This window comes from Mya arenaria, chromosome 2, assembly GCF_026914265.1.
Source record: "Mya arenaria isolate MELC-2E11 chromosome 2, ASM2691426v1".
In the NCBI taxonomy this organism is placed as follows: domain Eukaryota; kingdom Metazoa; phylum Mollusca; class Bivalvia; order Myida; family Myidae; genus Mya; species Mya arenaria.
In genome coordinates this window covers 16,262,267-16,277,923 of record NC_069123.1, presented here as the reverse complement: position 1 = coordinate 16,277,923, position 15,657 = coordinate 16,262,267, and positions in this window count along the sequence as shown.

Genomic DNA, 15,657 nt, shown 5'->3' with positions numbered 1-15,657 from the left:
TCAATGTAAACAGTTAAGTGACCAACCATGTAAATAGTTAGCCATGTAAACAGTTCAGTGACCAGCAATGTAAACAGTTCAGTAACCAGCAATGTTAAAAGTTCAGTGACCAGCAATGTAAACAGGTCAGTGAATATCAATGTAAACAGTTTAGTGACCATCAATGTAAACAGTCGAGTGACATTCACCGTAAACAGTTTAGTGACCATCAATGTAAACAATTCAGCGACCATCAATGTAAACAGTTTAGTGACCAGCCATGTAAACAGTTCAGTGACCAGCCATGTAAACAGTTCAGTGACCAGCATTGTTAACAGGTCAGTGACCATTTATGTAAACAGTCCAGTGACCATCCATGTAAACAGTTCAGTGACCATCCATGTAAACAACTAAGCAACCAGCATTGCAAACAGTTCATTGACCATCCATGTAAACAGTTCAGTGACCATCCATGTAAACAACTAAGCAACCAGCATTGCAAACAGTTCATTGACCATCCATGTAAACAGTTCAGCGACCAGCAATGTAAACAGTTCAGTGACCATCATTGTAAACAGTTCAGTGACCAACCATGTAAATAGTTCAGTGACCAGCCATGTAAACAGTTTAGTGACCATCAAAGTAAATAGTTCAGTGGCCAGCAAGCGGCCAGCCATGTAAACAGTTCAGTGACCAGCAATGTAAACAGTTTAGCGATCAGCATTGTGAACAGTTTAGTGACCAGCAATGTAAACAGTTCAGTGACCAGCAATGTAAACAGTTGACGACCAGCCATTTAAACAATTCAGTGACCAGCAATATAAACAGTTTAGTGACCAGCATTGTAAATAGTTCAGTGACCAGCAATGTAAACAGTTTAGTGACCAGCATTGTAAACAGTTCAGTGACCAGCCATGTAAACAGTTCGGTGACCATCAATGTAAACAGTTCAGTGACCATCAATGTAAACAGTTCAGTGAAGTATGTACAACACGAGACATAACACTGCATACAAACAGATGTTACTGACATAGCAATTCATAAATGGAGTTGAGGCATGGTAGTCAAATTGTCCTGACGTTATAAATTAGTTAATTGATTCATTAATTATAATTGTTCTTGGTAAGTAGAAATTTCGGAGATTTGCAAAACTCCACATGAACTTCACATGTGTGTGTTCTAATATTTCATATATTCTTAGAATAATTTAAATATTTTTTTATTTAAGGTATGGATCTGAAAAACAGTGAACATTTAAAATAAAATTCAGGATATCGCGCTATGTATTTTAGCTTGCGGGTTAATGATATTACGCTGTTAACGTAAAGCTTACGTTCATAACGTTTCATCTTTATATATATATATATATATATATATCTTATATTTCCTTATATACATTGAGTATTTAGTTAATTAAAAATTGAAGTTTAAAAGTTTTATCTTACACATTTTCACAGTATCAGTTATGTAGTGTGCCCATTTTCCCCGCTACCATTTTGATAAATCTATTTTATTTCCCGGGAAAAACTTGCAAAGACAGTAAACAAAACAAGATATATCAGACCTCTAGATTTGTGGCTGGTTTAGAACTTATAGACTTCTAGATTTGTGGATCAAGTTTAGAACTAAAAGACCTCTAGATATTTGGCTGGTTTAGAACTATTAGACCTCTAGATTTGTGGCTGCTTTAGAACTATTAGACTTCTAGATTTGTGGCTGGTTTAGAACTATTAGACTTCTAGATTTGTGGCTGCTTTAGAACTATTAGACCTCTAGATTTGTGATTGGTTTAGAACTATTAGACCTCTAGATTTGTGGCTGGTTTAGAACTATTAGACTTCTAGATTTGTGGCTGGTTTAGAACTATTAGACTTCTAGATTTGTGGCTGGTTTAGAACTATTAGACCTCTAGATTTGTGATTGGTTTAGAACTATTAGACCTCTAGATTTGTGGCTGATTTAGAACTATTAGACCTATAGATTTGTGATTGGTTTAGAACTATTAGACCTCTAGATCTGTGGCTGGTTTAGAACTATTAGACCTCTAGATTTGTGGCTGGTTTAGAACTATTAGACCTCTAGATTTGTGATTGGTTTAGAACTATTAGACCTTTAGATTTGTGGCTGGTTTAGAACTATTAGACCTCTAGATTTGTGGCTGGTTTAGAACTATTAGACCTATAGATTTGTGGCTGGTTAAGAACTATTAGACCTCTAGATTTGTGGCTGGTTTAGAGCTATTAGACCTTTAGATTTGTGGCTGCTTTAGAACTATTAGACTTCTAGATTTGTGGCTGGTTTAGAACTATTAGACCTCTAGATTTGTGATTGGTTTAGAACTATTAGACCTCTAGATTTGTGATTGGTTTAGAACTATTAGACCTCTAGATTTGTGGCTGGTTTAGAACTATTAGACTTCTAGATTTGTGATTGGTTTAGAACTATTAGACCTCTAGATTTGTGGCTGGTTTAGAACTATTAGACCTATAGATTTGTGGCTGGTTTAGAACTATTAGACCTTTAGATTTGTGGCTGGTTTAGAACTATTAGACCTCTAGATGTGTGGCTGGTTTAGAACTATTAGACCTCTAGATTTGTGGCTGGTTTAGAACTATTAGACCTCTAGATTTGTGGCTGGTTTAGAGCTATTAGACCTCTAGATTTGTGGCTGGTTTAGAACTTTTAGACCTCTAGATTTGTGGCTGATTTAGAGCTATTAGACCTCTAGATTTGTGGCTGGTTTAGAACTATTAGACCTATCGATGTGTGGCTGGTTTAGAACTATTAGGCCTCTAGATCTGTGGCTGGTTTAGAACTATTAGACCTCTAGATGTGTGGCTGGTTTAGAACTATTAGACCTATAGATTTGTGGCTGGTTTAGAGCTATTAGACTTCTAGATTTGTGGCTGGTTTAGAACTATTAGACCTCTAGATTTGTGGCTGATTTAGAGCTATTAGACCTATAGATTTGTGGCTGGTTTAGAACTATTAGACCTCTAGATTTGTGGCTGATTTAGAGCTATTAGACTTCTAGATTTGTGGCTGGTTAAGAACTATTAGGCCTCTAGATCTGTGGCTGGTTTAGAACTATTAGACCTCTAGATTTGTGGCTGATTTAGAGCTATTAGACCTATAGATTTGTGGCTGGTTTAGAACTATTAGACCTCTAGATCTGTGGCTGGTTTAGAGCTATTAGACCTATAGATTTGTGGCTGGTTAAGAACTATTAGGCCTCTAGATCTGTGGCTGGTTAAGAACTATTAGGCCTCTAGATCTGTGGCTGGTTTAGAACTATTAGACCTCTAGATGTGTGGCTGGTTTAGAACTATTAGACCTCTAGATTTGTGGCTGGTTTAGAACTATTAGACCTCTAGATTTGTGGCTGGTTTAGAACTATTAGACCTCTAGATTTGTGGCTGGTTTAGAACTATTAGACCTCTAGATCTGTGGCTGGTTTAGAACTATTAGACCTCTAGATTTGTGGCTGATTTAGAGCTATTAGACCTATAGATTTGTGGCTGGTTAAGAACTATTAGACCTCTAGATGTGTGGCTGGTTTAGAACTATTAGACCTCTAGATCTGTGGCTGGTTTAGAACTATTAGACCTCTAGATTTGTGGCTGATTTAGAGCTATTAGACCTATAGATTTGTGGCTGGTTTAGAACTATTAGACCTCTAGATCTGTGGCTGGTTTAGAGCTATTAGACCTATAGATTTGTGGCTGGTTAAGAACTATTAGGCCTCTAGATCTGTGGCTGGTTTAGAACTATTAGACCTCTAGATGTGTGGCTGGTTTAGAACTATTAGACCTCTAGATTTGTGGCTGGTTTAGAGCTATTAGACTTCTAGATTTGTGGCTGGTTTAGAACTATTAGACCTCTAGATTTGTGGCTGATTTAGAGCTATTAGACCTATAGATGTGTGGCTGATTTAGAGCTATTAGACCTCTAGATTTGTGGCTGGTTTAGAGCTATTAGACCTTTAGATTTGTGGCTGGTTTAGAACTATTAGACCTTTAGATTTGTGGCTGGTTTAGAACTATAAGACCTCTAGATTTGTGGCTGGTTTAGAGCTATTAGACCTTTAGATTTGTGGCTGGTTTAGAACTATTAGACCTTTAGATTTGTGGCTGGTTTAGAACTATAAGACCTCTAGATTTGTGGCTGGTTTAGAACTATTAGACCTCTAGATCTGTGGCTGGTTTAGAACTATTATACCTCTAGATCTGTGGCTGGTTTAGAACTATTAGACCTATAGATCTGTGGCTGGTTTAGAACTATAAGACCTCTAGATTTGTGGCTGGTTTAGAACTATTAGACCTCTAGATTTGTGGCTGGTTTAGAACTATAAGACCTCTAGATTTGTGGCTGGTTTAGAACTATTAGACCTCTAGATTTGTGGCTGGTTTAGAACTATAAGACCTCTAGATTTGTGGCTGGTTTAGAACTATTAGACCTCTAGATTTGTGGCTGGTTAAGAACTATAAGACCTCTAGATTTGTGGCTGATTTAGAGCTATTAGACCTCTAGATTTGTGGCAGGTTTAGAGCTATTAGACCTCTAGATTTGTGGCTGGTTTAGAACTATTAGACCTCTAGATTTGTGGCTGGTTAAGAACTATAAGACCTCTAGATTTGTGGCTGATTTAGAACTATTAGACCTCTAGATTTGTGGCTGGTTTAGAACTATAAGACCTCTAGATTTGTGATTGGTTTAGAACTATTAGACCTCTAGATCTGTGGCTGGTTTAGAGCTATAAGACCTCTAGATTTGTGGCTGATTTAGAGCTATTAGACCTCTAGATTTGTGGCTGGTTTAGAACTATTAGACCTCTAGATTTGTGGCTGATTTAGAGCTATTAGACCTATAGATGTGTGGCTGATTTAGAGCTATTAGACCTCTAGATCTGTGGCTGGTTTAGAACTATAAGACCTCTAGATTTGTGGCTGATTTAGAGCTATTAGACCTATAGATTTGTGGCTGGTTTAGAGCTATTAGACCTATAGATTTGTGGCTGGTTAAGAACTATTAGACCTATAGATGTGTGGCTGGTTTAGAACTATTAGACCTCTAGATTTGTGGCTGGTTTAGAGCTATTAGACCTATAGATCTGTGGCTGATTTAGAGCTATTAGACTTCTAGATTTGTGGCTGCTTTAGAGCTATTAGACCTATAGATTTGTGGCTGGTTTAGAACTATTAGACCTATAGATGTGTGGCTGGTTTAGAACTATTAGACCTATAGATCTGTGGCTGGTTTAGAACTATAAGACCTCTAGATTTGTGGCTGATTTAGAGCTATTAGACTTCTAGATTTGTGGCTGCTTTAGAGCTATTAGACCTCTAGATTTGTGGCTGGTTTAGAGCTATTAGACTTCTAGATTTGTGGCTGATTTAGAGCTATTAGACCTATAGATGTGTGGCTGATTTAGAGCTATTAGACCTCTAGATCTGTGGCTGGTTTAGAACTATTAGACCTCTAGATCTGTGGCTGGTTTAGAACTATTAGACCTCTAGATGTGTGGCTGGTTTAGAACTATAAGACCTCTAGATGTGTGGCTGATTTAGAACTATTAGACCTCTAGATTTGTGGCTGGTTTAGAGCTATTAGACCTCTAGATTTGTGGCTGGTTTAGAACTATTAGACCTCTAGATTTGTGGCTGATTTAGAGCTATTAGACCTCTAGATTTGTGGCTGGTTTAGAACTATTAGACCTCTAGATTTGTGGCTGGTTTAGAACTATTAGACCTCTAGATTTGTGGCTGGTTTAGAACTATTAGACCTCTAGATTTGTGGCTGGTTTAGAACTATTAGACCTCTAGATTTGTGGCTGATTTAGAACTATAAGACCTATAGATGTGTGGCTGGTTTAGAACTATTAGACCTCTAGATTTGTGGCTGGTTTAGAGCTATTAGACCTCTAGATTTGTGGCTGGTTTAGAACTATTAGACCTCTAGATTTGTGGCTGATTTAGAGCTATTAGACCTATAGATTTGTGGCTGGTTTAGAGCTATTAAACCTCTAGATTTGTGGCTGATTTAGAGCTATTAGACCTCTAGATCTGTGGCTGGTTTAGAGCTATTAGACCTATAGATTTGTGGCTGGTTAAGAACTATTAGACCTATAGATGTGTGGCTGGTTTAGAACTATTAGACCTCTAGATTTGTGGCTGGTTTAGAGCTATTAGACCTATAGATCTGTGGCTGGTTTAGAACTATAAGACCTCTAGATTTGTGGCTGATTTAGAGCTATTAGACCTATAGATTTGTGGCTGGTTTAGAACTATTAGACCTCTAGATTTGTGGCTGGTTTAGAACTATTAGACTTCTAGATTTGTGGCTGGTTTAGAACTATTAGACCTCTAGATTTGTGGCTGATTTAGAGCTATTAGACCTATAGATTTGTGGCTGGTTTAGAACTATTAGACCTCTAGATTTGTGGCTGATTTAGAGCTATTAGACTTCTAGATTTGTGGCTGGTTAAGAACTATTAGGCCTCTAGATCTGTGGCTGGTTTAGAACTATTAGACCTCTAGATTTGTGGCTGATTTAGAGCTATTAGACCTATAGATTTGTGGCTGGTTTAGAACTATTAGACCTCTAGATCTGTGGCTGGTTTAGAGCTATTAGACCTATAGATTTGTGGCTGGTTAAGAACTATTAGGCCTCTAGATCTGTGGCTGGTTAAGAACTATTAGGCCTCTAGATCTGTGGCTGGTTTAGAACTATTAGACCTCTAGATGTGTGGCTGGTTTAGAACTATTAGACCTCTAGATTTGTGGCTGGTTTAGAACTATTAGACCTCTAGATTTGTGGCTGGTTTAGAACTATTAGACCTCTAGATTTGTGGCTGGTTTAGAACTATTAGACCTCTAGATCTGTGGCTGGTTTAGAACTATTAGACCTCTAGATTTGTGGCTGATTTAGAGCTATTAGACCTATAGATTTGTGGCTGGTTAAGAACTATTAGACCTCTAGATCTGTGGCTGGTTTAGAACTATTAGGCCTGGCTGGTTTAGAACTATTAGACCTCTAGATTTGTGGCTGATTTAGAGCTATTAGACCTATAGATTTGTGGCTGGTTTAGAACTATTAGACCTCTAGATCTGTGGCTGGTTTAGAGCTATTAGACCTATAGATTTGTGGCTGGTTAAGAACTATTAGGCCTCTAGATCTGTGGCTGGTTTAGAACTATTAGACCTCTAGATGTGTGGCTGGTTTAGAACTATTAGACCTCTAGATTTGTGGCTGGTTTAGAGCTATTAGACTTCTAGATTTGTGGCTGGTTTAGAACTATTAGACCTCTAGATTTGTGGCTGATTTAGAGCTATTAGACCTATAGATGTGTGGCTGATTTAGAGCTATTAGACCTCTAGATTTGTGGCTGGTTTAGAGCTATTAGACCTCTAGATTTGTGGCTGGTTTAGAACTATTAGACCTTTAGATTTGTGGCTGGTTTAGAACTATAAGACCTCTAGATTTGTGGCTGGTTTAGAGCTATTAGACCTTTAGATTTGTGGCTGGTTTAGAACTATTAGACCTTTAGATTTGTGGCTGGTTTAGAACTATAAGACCTCTAGATTTGTGGCTGGTTTAGAACTATTAGACCTCTAGATCTGTGGCTGGTTTAGAACTATTATACCTATAGATTTGTGGCTGGTTTAGAACTATTAGACCTATAGATCTGTGGCTGGTTTAGAACTATAAGACCTCTAGATTTGTGGCTGGTTTAGAACTATTAGACCTCTAGATTTGTGGCTGGTTTAGAACTATTAGACCTCTAGATTTGTGGCTGGTTTAGAACTATTAGACCTCTAGATTTGTGGCTGGTTTAGAACTATTAGACCTCTAGATTTGTGGCTGGTTTAGAACTATTAGACCTCTAGATTTGTGGCTGGTTAAGAACTATAAGACCTCTAGATTTGTGGCTGATTTAGAGCTATTAGACCTCTAGATTTGTGGCTGGTTTAGAACTATTAGACCTCTAGATTTGTGGCTGGTTTAGAACTATTAGACCTCTAGATTTGTGGCTGGTTAAGAACTATAAGACCTCTAGATTTGTGGCTGGTTTAGAACTATTAGACCTCTAGATTTGTGGCTGGTTTAGAACTATAAGACCTCTAGATTTGTGATTGGTTTAGAACTATTAGACCTCTAGATCTGTGGCTGGTTTAGAGCTATAAGACCTCTAGATTTGTGGCTGGTTTAGAGCTATTAGACCTCTAGATTTGTGGCTGGTTTAGAACTATTAGACCTCTAGATTTGTGGCTGATTTAGAGCTATTAGACCTATAGATGTGTGGCTGATTTAGAGCTATTAGACCTCTAGATCTGTGGCTGGTTTAGAACTATAAGACCTCTAGATTTGTGGCTGATTTAGAGCTATTAGACCTATAGATTTGTGGCTGGTTTAGAGCTATTAGACCTATAGATTTGTGGCTGGTTAAGAACTATTAGACCTATAGATGTGTGGCTGGTTTAGAACTATTAGACCTCTAGATTTGTGGCTGGTTTAGAGCTATTAGACCTATAGATCTGTGGCTGATTTAGAGCTATTAGACTTCTAGATTTGTGGCTGCTTTAGAGCTATTAGACCTATAGATTTGTGGCTGGTTTAGAACTATTAGACCTATAGATGTGTGGCTGGTTTAGAACTATTAGACCTATAGATCTGTGGCTGGTTTAGAACTATAAGACCTCTAGATTTGTGGCTGATTTAGAGCTATTAGACTTCTAGATTTGTGGCTGCTTTAGAGCTATTAGACCTCTAGATTTGTGGCTGGTTTAGAGCTATTAGACCTCTAGATTTGTGGCTGATTTAGAGCTATTAGACCTATAGATGTGTGGCTGATTTAGAGCTATTAGACCTCTAGATCTGTGGCTGGTTTAGAACTATTAGACCTCTAGATCTGTGGCTGGTTTAGAACTATTAGACCTCTAGATGTGTGGCTGGTTTAGAACTATAAGACCTCTAGATTTGTGGCTGGTTTAGAACTATTAGACCTCTAGATTTGTGGCTGGTTTAGAGCTATTAGACCTCTAGATTTGTGGCTGGTTTAGAACTATTAGACCTCTAGATTTGTGGCTGATTTAGAGCTATTAGACCTCTAGATTTGTGGCTGGTTTAGAACTATTAGACCTCTAGATTTGTGGCTGGTTTAGAGCTATTAGACCTCTAGATTTGTGGCTGGTTTAGAACTATTAGACCTCTAGATTTGTGGCTGGTTTAGAACTATTAGACCTCTAGATTTGTGGCTGATTTAGAACTATAAGACCTATAGATGTGTGGCTGGTTTAGAACTATTAGACCTCTAGATTTGTGGCTGGTTTAGAGCTATTAGACCTCTAGATTTGTGGCTGGTTTAGAACTATTAGACCTCTAGATTTGTGGCTGATTTAGAGCTATTAGACCTATAGATTTGTGGCTGGTTTAGAGCTATTAAACCTCTAGATTTGTGGCTGATTTAGAGCTATTAGACCTCTAGATCTGTGGCTGGTTTAGAGCTATTAGACCTATAGATTTGTGGCTGGTTAAGAACTATTAGACCTATAGATGTGTGGCTGGTTTAGAACTATTAGACCTCTAGATTTGTGGCTGGTTTAGAGCTATTAGACCTATAGATCTGTGGCTGGTTTAGAACTATAAGACCTCTAGATTTGTGGCTGATTTAGAGCTATTAGACCTATAGATTTGTGGCTGGTTTAGAACTATTAGACCTCTAGATTTGTGGCTGGTTTAGAACTATTAGACCTATAGATGTGTGGCTGGTTTAGAACTATTAGACCTCTAGATTTGTGGCTGGTTTAGAGCTATTAGACCTATAGATCTGTGGCTGGTTTAGAACTATAAGACCTCTAGATTTGTGGCTGATTTAGAGCTATTAGACTTCTAGATTTGTGGCTGCTTTAGAGCTATTAGACCTCTAGATTTGTGGCTGGTTTAGAACTATTAGACCTATAGATTTGTGGCTGGTTTAGAACTATTAGACCTCTAGATTTGTGGCTGGTTTAGAACTATTAGACCTATAGATGTGTGGCTGGTTTAGAACTATTAGACCTCTAGATGTGTGGCTGGTTTAGAACTATAAGACCTCTAGATTTGTGGCTGATTTAGAGCTATTAGACCTATAGATTTGTGGCTGGTTTAGAACTATTAGACCTCTAGATTTGTGGCTGGTTTAGAACTATTAGACCTATAGATGTGTGGCTGGTTTAGAACTATTAGACCTCTAGATTTGTGGCTGGTTTAGAGCTATTAGACCTATAGATCTGTGGCTGGTTTAGAACTATAAGACCTCTAGATGTGTGGCTGATTTAGAGCTATTAGACCTCTAGGTTTGTGGCTGATTTAGAGCTATTAGACCTATAGATGTGTGGCTGATTTAGAGCTATTAGACCTCTAGATCTGTGGCTGGTTTAGAACTATTAGACCTCTAGATCTGTGGCTGGTTTAGAACTATTAGACCTCTAGATGTGTGGCTGGTTTAGAACTATAAGACCTCTAGATGTGTGGCTGATTTAGAGCTATTAGACCTCTAGATTTGTGGCTGGTTTAGAACTATTAGACCTCTAGATTTGTGGCTGATTTAGAGCTATTAGACCTATAGATGTGTGGCTGATTTAGAGCTATTAGACCTCTAGATCTGTGGCTGGTTTAGAGCTATTAGACCTATAGATGTGTGGCTGGTTTAGAACTATTAGACCTCTAGATTTGTGGCTGGTTTAGAGCTATTAGACCTATAGATCTGTGGCTGGTTTAGAACTATAAGACCTCTAGATTTGTGGCTGATTTAGAACTATTAGACCTCTAGATTTGTGGCTGGTTTAGAGCTATTAGACCTATAGATCTGTGGCTGGTTTAGAGCTATTAGACTTCTAGATTTGTGGCTGCTTTAGAGCTATAAGACCTATAGATCTGTGGCTGGTTTAGAACTATAAGACCTCTAGATTTGTGGCTGATTTAGAACTATTAGACCTCTAGATTTGTGGCTGGTTTAGAGCTATTAGACTTCTAGATTTGTGGCTGCTTTAGAGCTATAAGACCTCTAGATTTGTGGCTGGTTTAGAACTATTAGACCTCTAGATTTGTGGCTGGTTTAGAGCTATTAGACCTATAGATCTGTGGCTGGTTTAGAACTATAAGACCTCTAGATTTGTGGCTGATTTAGAGCTATTAGACCTATAGATGTGTGGCTGATTTAGAGCTATTAGACCTATAGATCTGTGGCTGGTTTAGAACTATAAGACCTCTAGATTTGTGGCTGATTTAGAGCTATTAGACCTATAGATGTGTGGCTGATTTAGAGCTATTAGACCTCTAGATTTGTGGCTGATTTAGAGCTATTAGACTTCTAGATTTGTGGCTGGTTAAGAACTATAAGACCTCTAGATTTGTGGCTGGTTTAGAGCTATTAGACCTATAGATCTGTGGCTGGTTTAGAACTATAAGACCTCTAGATTTGTGGCTGATTTAGAACTATTAGACCTCTAGATTTGTGGCTGATTTAGAACTATTAGACCTCTAGATTTGTGGCTGGTTTAGAGCTATTAGACCTATAGATCTGTGGCTGGTTTAGAACTATAAGACCTCTAGATTTGTGGCTGGTTTAGAGCTATTAGACCTATAGATCTGTGGCTGGTTTAGAACTATAAGACCTCTAGATTTGTGGCTGATTTAGAACTATTAGACCTCTAGATTTGTGGCTGGTTTAGAACTATTAGACCTCTAGATTTGTGGCTGGTTTAGAGCTATTAGACCTATAGATCTGTGGCTGGTTTAGAACTATAAGACCTCTAGATTTGTGGCTGATTTAGAGCTATTAGACCTATAGATGTGTGGCTGCTTTTAAGTGCTATGCTAGTTAAATAGTTAATATAATCTTATAATTTTTCATTTCGTTACCAGGACGAAGTCAATAGTTTTAGTTAGTATAACACATTTATCTTTTAAACAATATATTTCGGTTACTTATGAAGGTGTTATGTAATGAGACAATCTTTGAAACCGTTATTGGTATAAATTGGATCTAAGGTTGATGTAGCTAATCGGATTACTCGATGTGAATAACAAACCTTTTAAGTGAATGAAACAAATTATGTTCGACCATTAGAATAACTTAAGTTGAATATTAAATACCCCTTCAGGTAAGACTTTTGGGAAGGTTTTGAGTGTACAAGTGTTATGGGTGCATGTGGATCTAAGAAATCGGCGGAAACATAACCGGAAACGTGGTAATAATGGATGTTGAATCGAGCAATGAGAATGTCATAACATCTTATTAACATCATGCGGTTTATGAAAATGAACACCAGTTTCTTCTCTTGACAAAGATTGAGGCAATGATAATAATTTTGGTGACATAGTATGGAAAAATTCGTACTGTATTATAATAAGGGCGGGGGGAGTTTACATTGGATTGCCGCTTTAAATCAATTACAGGAAAATTACTCAAGCAAAACATGCAAGATTACGGTGAAATACTTCGTTAACCAACATGTTGTAATATAATAATATCTTTTGAAAACATTTTAATGGGAAACGGAAATAAATGAAACAACCATGTTGTAGCAAAACATGTTTAATAACATGTCAGGGTTGACATATACATAAATGTATATATATATATTCGTTTCCCAACTTATGTTTTAATGAAACAAACTTTCAAAATGAGTCATTTGACTATGTTTTAACTTCGATGGAAAAATACTGAGCTTTACTGATAAATGTGTAGTGTATAAAGCTTGGTGTTGTTTTTAAATGATGTTTAGATGTATATTTTACTAAATGGTTGCTCAAACTTGTACGAACCTTTTTCCGAATTACACATAATTTATAAGAGAAATCGACCGTGTAGCATACCTGGTCATAGTATACATGAATATGTAGAGATTCCGTTGTCGGAAGTGCAAAAAGTCGCGAAAGCCACGAAAAAATACACATTGAAGCGCGAAATCTCGAAAACCCACACAATTAAACGCGATATCATAAAAACACACACAGCGGAACGCGATATCACGAAAGCCCACAAAATGAAACGCAATATCACGAAAACCCACAAAATGAAACGCAATATCACGAAAACACACACTATGAAACGCAATATCACGAAAACCCACACAATGAAACGCAATATCACGAAAACCCACATAACGAAACGCAATATCACGAAAACACACACTATGAAACGCAATATCACGAAAAACACACACTATGAAACGCGATATCAAGAAAACCCACACAATGAAACGCAATATCACGAAAACCCACATAACGAAACGCAATTTCACGAAAAATAACATGAAAGAGAGAGAAGATTATATCTTTATATGAATCAGTATCGTGTGTAATGTGCATTGGAAGTTATAATTGTTACACGTCGTACAGTACTTAGTTAAGAATGGTCACGAAAAGCTACAAAATGGACGAAATCTCATGACAATCAAACGATTTGTCACGAAAGGCAAGGAACCGTCACGAACAAAGCAAGAGAGTGTCACGTAAAGAAACTGCACGAGAAGTCTTATACAAGTTAAGTTAATATTAAATGTATAAGTTAAGAGAGCATTTCGTTACATGAAAATGGACAACATCAAAACTGTTATCCATGTTCATGCATCCAGACCAAGCCACGTGGAGGCGCTCTCACAATGGTCCTTTCAATTATGATAAAACTGTATTAAAATATAAGCTTTCTGATATGTGTATTTCTGACAACATCAATATTATCACTTATGAAAAAAAATAATCTTGACACTTTATTAATTCACATTATAATAAATAGTTCATTGTTTACATGAATTGTGTTAATGTACGTATTTACATTAACAACTTGTAATGGATACTACCAAATGTGTAAATATTGAAAATATATTGATTGAACGTAGTTTTTCTGAATATATCAACATTATTTACAGGATGAAATTATTGTAATTTATAATCATCATATTAAACTGAGTTTTGTTTGTCGAAGAAATGTTGAATACATGTATAATTATGTTGAATTACATGAGAAAAGTATGATAGTGATAGTGCGATTGCATGTTTTGTATGTTGCTTAATATGTAAGTTAGTATATGTGTTTTTGTAATACTTTTTGTGTGAAGGCCATGCTGGAAATAAGTAGTATGTCTGTAATGATTGTACATTTAGTATGTAACCTTCGTTAAATAAAGTTGTTGTTATTATTATTATTATTATTACTATTCTTCTTCTTCTTCTTCTTCTTCTTCTTTTTCTTCTTCTTCTTCTTCTTCTTCTTCTTCTTCTTCTTCTTCTTCTTCTTCTTCTTCTTCTTCTTCTTCTTCTTCTTATTATTATTATTATTATTATCATAAAATAACAAACAGCGCAGTCATTAAATACATTTGAAAAGATGAAATGGTAGCAAAAGCAACATGAATAACAATAATACAACATACGGAACAATAATGTAAATTATAATCATATGAGCAAAGAATTAAATAAGGATAGTACAAAATAATATATCACTTGCAGTTAACAAAAAAGTATTCAGAGATCGATAGTAAATAAAGATCGGGGGCGGGTCCAGGATTTGACGTCAGAGGGGGGCGTGGCTTAGGGGCGTTACCTTTTGATATATGTATATACAATCAAATACATTTATCTAATTTTAATGTGTACCATATATTTTATATACCATATAAACGAACAAAATGAGCTGCACGGTGTATGGGGCGGGCTTAATAAGTACGGTATGTCATTTCAAATTTCCAGCGAATTAAAACTAAACATCAGGGAAAGTTGATAAATCAGTATGGGTTTTTATTTCTCGTCAAGAAGTAAAACTCAACAAAATCAGCACATAAAATATTGTTTTCTTTTTGAAAAATTGAATTTTGTTGCAATATTTAAAAAAAAATACAGCAAACCATCAATGAAACATGACAGGAAACGGTGATTAGCAAATTTATAAAACGTGCTCCTACCATGAACATAACCAAAATATAACTCCATAAGAGGCTTCGCATTCCAGTGCGGCGTCAATCTGGTGAGGGGGGGGGGGCGTTTTGACAGACGCGGTGATACAGCCACTTGTTACAAGTCAGGTTTGGACAAGCACATGCACGTCCGGCACTACAGCTGCCGGTTTTATCGTGTTGTGTTTTGTTGCAAACACCAAAGGGAAAAGACGACATTGGGCGTTTTGACTCAGAATCGAGAACACAATATCTGCCCCATGCACAATAAAGGTTTACAGTCACTCGCGTAAGGTAACGTCAGCAAGCTGTCTGTATTGTATCCCTGTTGCATTGCAGCACATTCACTGCGAGCAGGACCCTATTCGCGAACGTAAGCCGCAAACACTTACTCACAGAACACAGGACTGGCATTGCAGTCGCATTTCGCTCTGCTGTTGTGGCATGGGAACCGTGAGAAGTTTTGGGTTCTGTTGCGTAGTGGCCGCGTGGCAGATGACGGAACGAAATACAAAGTTAAGTATTATGTTGTCATTGAGACGCTTGTGGAAGAACGAAATAATGAAAAGACGGCAAATTTAACCAGCCGTTACCGAACTTTTCAAGTCAACTGTCCTGTTCTTGAATATATAAGCCGCGCATTTTTATATAATGTTTGTTTTATGAAAGTATCGTATATCTGTTCTGGCGCCAAAACTGGCAAAATCAATCATCATAAAATATACCTCCCAGACATTTTGTC